This window comes from Cynocephalus volans, chromosome 2 (assembly GCF_027409185.1).
Source record: "Cynocephalus volans isolate mCynVol1 chromosome 2, mCynVol1.pri, whole genome shotgun sequence".
Lineage (NCBI taxonomy): Eukaryota > Metazoa > Chordata > Mammalia > Dermoptera > Cynocephalidae > Cynocephalus > Cynocephalus volans.
In genome coordinates this window covers 16,254,403-16,262,457 of record NC_084461.1, presented here as the reverse complement: position 1 = coordinate 16,262,457, position 8,055 = coordinate 16,254,403, and positions in this window count along the sequence as shown.

Genomic DNA, 8,055 nt, shown 5'->3' with positions numbered 1-8,055 from the left:
CATACTAAAACCCCTGCTCATAAAACCAAAGCTCTTATTCTTGAGATAATTCAAAAGTTATCTTCTATCACAATGTTACCTTCTATCAATGTTACCCAACTCGAACTAAACAAAAACCATTCTAGTGGATTTCAAAATGCAGTTTTCTGTCCCACATCCTGAGAGGATCTCAATTTAATGACTTACTATTTAAGTTAGCTTTGGAAATAGGGAACCATGTTAGAGAGTTTGCATGTGTTTTTCTTTGAATCTCTAGTACTCAGTTTTCTCAGTTATTCAAAATTTAAAGCTCTGCTTGCTTGGATTCAGTGTAACGTTTTATTTACATGCATATGAACAACACTGTATTAAAACAACATTTCAACGTTCATGGAATTTTAAAAAGAAATAAGGCAGACATTCACTGTAAAGTCACTGCATCATAAACTAACAAAGCATCCACTTCAGACCAGGAGAAAAAAAGTTATGTTGAAGAAATACACAGAAGAAAAAGTTCTTCTATAGAAAATCTACACTATTGCCTGTACCATGAAGCAAACTTTGAAAAACTTTTTGAGCTAATTTCTATGGACACCCCAGCCTTTCCAACCCCCACAGTTGCTTATTTGGGGACTTGAAGTTGGTTCCTTTAGCCAGGTCATCATCTACACCTATAGCAAAGTAGAAAGAAAATCCTCTTCTACTTTCTCACTAGCATTAGTTAACTTAGTTCTCTGAACAATACACTTCTGGTCCAGACCACAAGTAAAGCCAGCAATGGTTTTAGATGTTCCTCTTCCTTCCCAATTAGTATCACTCACACACTTCAAATTCCCTGGGGTGTCTTCCGTGCTCCTCTAAAATATCATTTGGTGAGCAAATATCTGATAGCAAGATCCTGAAGCATAGCCTTCCACTCACAGGATGTCTCCTAAATATTGATCCATGTTACCAGAACCTGCAAACTCCACAAGGCCTAGTTATTGGTCTTCTACCTCTCACCTCCAAACACCCAGCAAACAATTGTTTATTGAACCCTAATATGTTTGAGAGTCTGTCAATATAAGTGCTACCAAATCAAAGAAAAACTATCCAAGTCCTATTTTTATAGGATTGTGTTTCTATGAAATCACAAATTCCCTAGAAACTGTGGTAGGTAGAATAAAAATCCTCCCTTATGCAGGCAGATGTGCATTTCCTAATTCTTAGAAACTGAATATTTAAATTATATGTTATATATGTTTCCTCTACTGTTGCAGATGAAATTCTTTGCTAATTAGCACTCCTTAAGATAAGGAGATTATCCTAAATTGTCAGGGTGAGCCAAATAGAATCAAAAAAGTCCTTAAATGGGGAAAAGGAAGACTGAAGAGACAGAACCAGAGAGATGGTAGTATAAGACAGACTTGACTGGCCATTGCTGGCTTTGATGATGGAGGAAGGGGCCGTGGGCCAAGGAACACAGGTGGCCTCTAGAAACTGGAAATGGCAAATAAGTGGATTCTCCCCTGGAACCTCCAAGAAGGAATGCAACCCCACCAACACCTTCATTTTAGCCCAGTGAGAATCATTTTAGGCTTCCCATCTCCAGAACTGTATGGTAGTACATTTGCACTACGTTAAGCCATAAAGTTCATGATGAGTTGTTACAGAACTAGTAGGAAAGTGATGCAGATACTATTTATAATCATGTTTAAAGTTCTGTTCTGCTCACAGAATTATCTCTCTTTCCTCCAGAGTCATTACTTTATTTTCCTCTTGATGCCTTTTTTCATGCTGGCAATTTCCCTTAAATGTCTTAGATCCTTTGTTACCTGTTCCTATTTAGGAATATAGCCTGGCAATATGTTTCTTTGTGTAGATCTGTTTTCCCACCAGTCTTCTTTCCTGATTGGCAGTGCTGACTCCTAGCTCTACACACATGGCTATGAAGTAGCGATACAAACACCCTCTTTAGAGTGCAAGTGTGCCCACCCACCACTATTGTGGTAGAATATATGCAAAAATGGTCACTAGCTATCTTCACCATCAATATATATATATGTACACTTTATTAGTCAGGGTTCTAGAGAAAAGCAAAACCAATACTATATATGTTGCTTTGCCCCCCACGGATTTGTCACCCCTCTTCCCCTGGGTGATGGAGCCACAAAGGATTACTCAAAGCCCGTCACTTCTGAGCAATGAGAAGCCCTGAAGTGGTTAATTTCCCCAAATGATGCCACTGCAGCTGCCCTGAGAGATGATGACATCATCCGTCCTCGCCTGAAGTAAATTAAAAGGACTTGCCATGCTAAATGATACCCACTTTGCTTTAAATGCTTTTGTCCTAACTGTGCAAACTTTATCTAAAGCTTTTGCTTTTTCTTTTAAATAAATAAAATGGGGGAGATGTAGAGGATGCATAAAGCATATGTACTTCACAGGGCCTGGTTTTCCAAAGCCTTGCAGTTTCAAATATTGACCTTACAAAAAACAAGAAATTTTCCTCAGGCTATTGAGTCTCTGTTGTAAGATAAGCAGTTGTAACACAGCAAGGCTGCTGGTTCAAAGACAGACAAGTTACTGATTGATATGCAAAGATACTGGGAAATTGCTGTAAGAAGAGAATGTTTGCTAAGGTCAAGCTTTTGTTGGTGGATCACTTAACTGCCTAATAGAATGTCACCTGGCTTGTTTCACTGAAAGTTACCAGTGTAAACCCCACCTATGTCTCTTGCTGTAACTTCCTGGGCTGGAGAATAAATGCAGGAAGAAAACCCCAACTTGGGGTTAATTTTCCAAATGGAAGGAATGCCTCTCCCTTGAGGGTTCCGGGAAATTAACTGCTTCAGGGCTTCTCACTGCTCAGAAGAGATGGGCTTTGAGTAATCCTTCACCCAAGGGAAAAAGGGGTGACAAATCCGTGGGGGGCAAAGCAACATATAGATAGATAGGTAGATAACATATATAACATATGTATGACATATATGATATATGATATATATCATTTATTATTTACTTATTTATTATAAGGAATTGGCTCACATGATTATGGAGGCTGGCAAGTCCAAAGATCTTCAGTTGGCAAACTACGGACCCAGGAGTGCCAACATGTAGTTTCAGTCCAAGTCCCAAGAACCAGGAGAACCAAGAATGTAAATTACAGTTCAAAAACCAGCAGGCTTGAGACCCAAGAAGAACCCCTGTTTCTCTGAGTCTAGAGGCTGAAAAAGACCAATGTCCCAGCTTAAGTGATCTGGCAAGAGAAGTTTCCTCTTATTCAGTTTTTTTTGTTCTATTCAGACTTTTATCCAAGTGGATGAGGCCCACACACACTAGAGAGGGCAATCCATCTCACTCAGTCTAGTCATTGAAATGTTAATCTCATCCAGAAACGTCCTCACAAACATACCCAGAATCATGTTTAGGTAAGTATGTGGGCACCATGTGGCCCAGTCAGGTTGACACATGAAAGTAACCATCACACATGCCATTCCTCCTATCAAATGGTGGAGTCTATATCCCCCATCCCCAAATCTGGCTTAGCCTTGTGACTTGCTTAGGCCAATGGAATGCAGTTGAAGTGATGCTGTGTGACTTAGGAGATCTTGCATCTCCCATGTGTTGCATCTTTGGAATCCAGCTATTACATAAAGAATCTCGGGTTAGGCTGTAGAATTCTGAGAGATGACATGGAGAGAGAGAGACCTAGTGAGTCCACAGACATTGTGGACACTCCAGCTGAGGGACCAGACATTTGTGTGGAGCCATCTTGGATGTTTCAGCCCAGCTGAGCTCTCAACAGAATGCAGTTAGACGAGTGACCTCACCAACATCACATCAAGGAGAAGAATCGCCCAGCAGAGCCCAATCAACTCACATAATCCTGAGAAAAAAACAAATTGTTGTTTTAAGCCACTAAATTGTGAGGTTCTTTGTTATTCAGTAACAAATAAGTAAAGCAACTTTTATGTCTAAACAAGAAAGGCTTTATTCATGGGTGTCAACTTCCTGCTAGCAGTGCTAACTAAACACATCCTGCCCATTCTTTAGTGGATAGTTATCTGGACTTTATCCTGGGCAGCATGTGATGCTGTTGCTGCAGTCATTCTGCGTGACAGGGATGGAAATGCCCTGGGCAGGAGTAATCGCAGGCACCTGATAACACTCCCTTCAATAGTACATCTCTCTAGCAGCTTTCCTTCCCCACTTTCTCTTCATCTTTGCAGACTCTGTCTGAACATGATGCTTTTCTGGGGGCTCTACCAGTAAAGACAATTTGTACCTCCGCCATCGCTTTCTCTGTATGTATTCTGGACTGTAACACCCTCTGATCTCTCTTATTCGTGAAAATGGTCTTGTATCATATTCTATAAAATACCAAAAATGGGTCAATAACCAACTTATGGCTACTCATCTCATTTTCAGAGTTCTCAAGGATTTACTTTGGTTATATTTATTTATCATCATTTCAATGGAATTGATGTGAAGAATTATGCACATGTGTTCAGCCCACCTTCTTGAACCAGAAATGAGAATATTAAAAAACAAAACAAAACAAAAACTCCAGTAGTCAATGCTGATGAAGGTGTGGTAAAACCAGCACCTTTGTGTATTGCTAATAGACTTGCCAAGTGATACGGTAACTTGATCATATACAGTCATAACGAATACACTTGCTTGTACCTCAGTTCTGCATTCTCTAGAAATGCACTATTAAAAAGACTGGTCTCTGAGACATTGTCTTTGTTACAGGATTTTGCCTGCTCTGCCAGTGTAGACTGGTTCATAGCAGGCCCCTGACCAAGTCAAGCCAGCATTAAGGTAGTTCTCAAGGGCTTTTCCAATTGGAGCTAATACCCTAATTACTGGTAAGAAACCCGGAAGTTCAGAAAGGCTGTGTTCCTGTGGGCAGAGAGAGCTGACCAGCAAATGAATCAAAGGAGGCTGACTGTTGAACCTTGGAAAAGAACAGAAGTCAGAGAAAGCCCTGGTGGCACTTAAGTCCCTGCTCCAGCCATCCAAATGAACTTTCTCTTCTAGCTGTTATATAAAATATGATGGTTTGCTTCTAATAAATTTCCCCTTTATTTCTAAGCTACTTAATGTCACTCAAAAACAAATAGGTACTGAATAATATTTGCTGCAAGAGGCATTAAAGAGGTTTATAAATTTTTACCCACTAATTTCCCTTGTAGAATTTTCTCCTAAGAAAACAGCCAAACTCCTGGGGGGAGAAGGGGGGAAGAAATCTGTGTGCATAAAAATACATACATTGGAACATTTGTCTCTTCTGTAACAACAAATAATAGACACAGTCTACATAGCCAGTTATACGGAAATTGTTAAATAAGTAATATCTTCATAACCAATATATTTAAGAGTGTGATGTGTCAGTTAAGTATGGTACATATTCACTTTGTTTCCAGATTTTTTGCTATGGTAAATGTAAGTAACATTTATAACACTAGGTTTTAAAAAGTCAGGGAACATTATAAGTACCATATGATTATAACTATTCCAAAAAATATGCATTGGAAAAAGTCTAGAAGGAAATATAAGCCAAAATTACAGTGTGAATAATATATGCTAAAACTTCTGGCCCCACTTTACATTTTTATAGCAAGCAATCATTGGAAAATTGTTAGAAAATTAGTAGTTATCAATTACATAAGTGAAGAATCTGGCCTTTTCTGTCTTTCTAGAGGAAGTTGAGGGTATATTTTGGTCATTTAGTGTTATAAATACTGCATTCTAGCTTCTTGAATTCTTAACCACCATTTTAAGATGCAAATTGCAGGCAGTTCACTGCTCTTTGGTGTTCAGTTAACTTATTTGTGCTTTGCAGAATCAAATGCAGATTGAGATCACTACTGGACAAGGTTCACGTTACCCATGCCATTATTGTTTCCTAATCATGCAGTTAACCACCTAAGGTGACCAGTTTTTCAATGTCCCATAATCATTCCACTGCAGTAATTACATGTTCTCCAGTTTCATTTTTAAGCAGCTTTTCAATGGAAGCAGAAATTCAAAAACGTAAGCCCGTTTTCTTTTGCCATGTGCTTGGACAACTGAATAAAATCTTCTCTTTGTTCACACATTACTAGTAACTTCCAAATTATTGAAAAATTCTTAAGAATTATTTAATATCAGTGCAACGTGCTCATCACTGTACTGAAAAAAAGAAAGAAAGAAAATTATTCCCCACCCAGTAATTAATACTCATTCTGACTCATTCTTTCAGAACAGACTAATAAAGAAAAATGCGAGACAACTTTTAAGGAGACTCAAATTACCATTCTAGAATTATTAAGGTAGTTATTACAAGTTAATTGAATATCAGTTGATGATACAAAGGAACATTTACTGAGTCTTTTCAGGGTGAAAGGATTAAATTCAGCAAGTAGCTAGCTATTCAGGAAGCATTATTTTTACATCCTCCTCAATGTCTGTTTTACATATGACCTGGTTACTCAAACTAGTTAATACATATTGACTTAGTGCTTATTATGTGCCAGGTACATGCTAGAGATCCAGAGAGGGAAAACACTAGAATATTTTCCTACCCAAATGGAACTTTCTCTGTGCCATCTTCTAATCTCTCATTGGCATTCAGGGTCTCACATAATCCAACACTCACACACTGCTTTGCAATGGAGCCCATGGCACCTTTTATGGATCCTGGACAATTCAGAAAGGTGTTTGTAGACCTAGCACCTGAGAAACACCTCTGATTTCTTTGGGAAGGTTTTTCTTTTTAAAGAACTAAAATAAAAAACTACTTTAGCCTTGGACTGCATGATATTCACCCTGAGTCAGGCTACCCACATCAGACAAAGCAGAAAGTGGCAAGAGTGTGGACAGCTTCCAAGGTCACAGTACCAGCTCTTGCCTCCTGTTCTCCTGTTGGGTAAACATTCTTACGTCATCAAGAAAATCCTGCAGCTTCTTCTAAAATACTATATCTTTCTCTCTCCCAAGGAAATGGTTTGTGCCTTATCAATTCCCAAACTATGTCAATGAGGTTGGGGTATTGAATTGGAGTAAGGTAGAAAGACACAAAGTGGAAGAAAGTAAGGAGAAGAAATCTACATAAAACTAATAGCCAATTACAGGAAAATGTATACTGAGATATCTAACTTTGTATTTGTCAAATGCAATAAAAAGATTTTAATTCAGAGATCAAATATGTCCTGCAAGCTCTGCCTACGAAGACATTGTGATGCTGGCTGACATCATTGCTACCACAAGAAAAGAATGCACTTCAGAAGAATCCAGTGGAGCCCAGAGATGGAAAGACACAGTCCTAGTGACAACATCTGTGCTCCTGGATCTAGCCATGCCCGAAGTTAGCACACCCCCTTGAAGTTTCTCTTTACATAAGAAAATAAAATGCCTTACTTGACTTAAACTAGCTTAAGCTGATTTTCTGCAATCTACAACCAAAGAGTTCTGACAAATATAATATTATAATACTTAACCAAAAATAATCAAAACCAAAAAAAAAAAAAATTAAACTAGAAAGAAAATAAAAACCACCAAAAGAAACCTAAAGGGAAGGCAATATACTCAGATGCCATTGATTTTTCTTGAAGTGACAACCAAAGAAATAGAAGATTTTATCTCAATACTAATGATTGAAGAATTTATGATAAAAGGATAAAGGTGAATTCAGAATGAGTTCAAATGTGAAATTAAAAAGAAACAACTTTGGAATAATGGTTAAAGAATAGAATGCAAAATTATAGCATCACAGTGTAACAGTTGTAATGCAACAGTATAAAATCAGGAGATGGGAGAGAAGTAAGGATAAGTGAGAATCTGTTAATACTGCCTGAAATTTAAAATATTGTTTAAAAAATCAAACAATGACTTCACCTTATTAAAGTTATTCCAAATCTTTTTTTCTTAACTTCAGTGGTACCTTTAAAATAAAAAGGTAAAGAATTAATCTGAAGTTCAGCAATTCCTTCACTTTTTTTCTCTCTAATTATTTTAAGTAAAAGTTAAAATAATGCCTTATTTAAAAGTCATATAGATCATAATACTATTTTCTATAACTAAATATGCTTTTACCTTTGCATTCTTGAC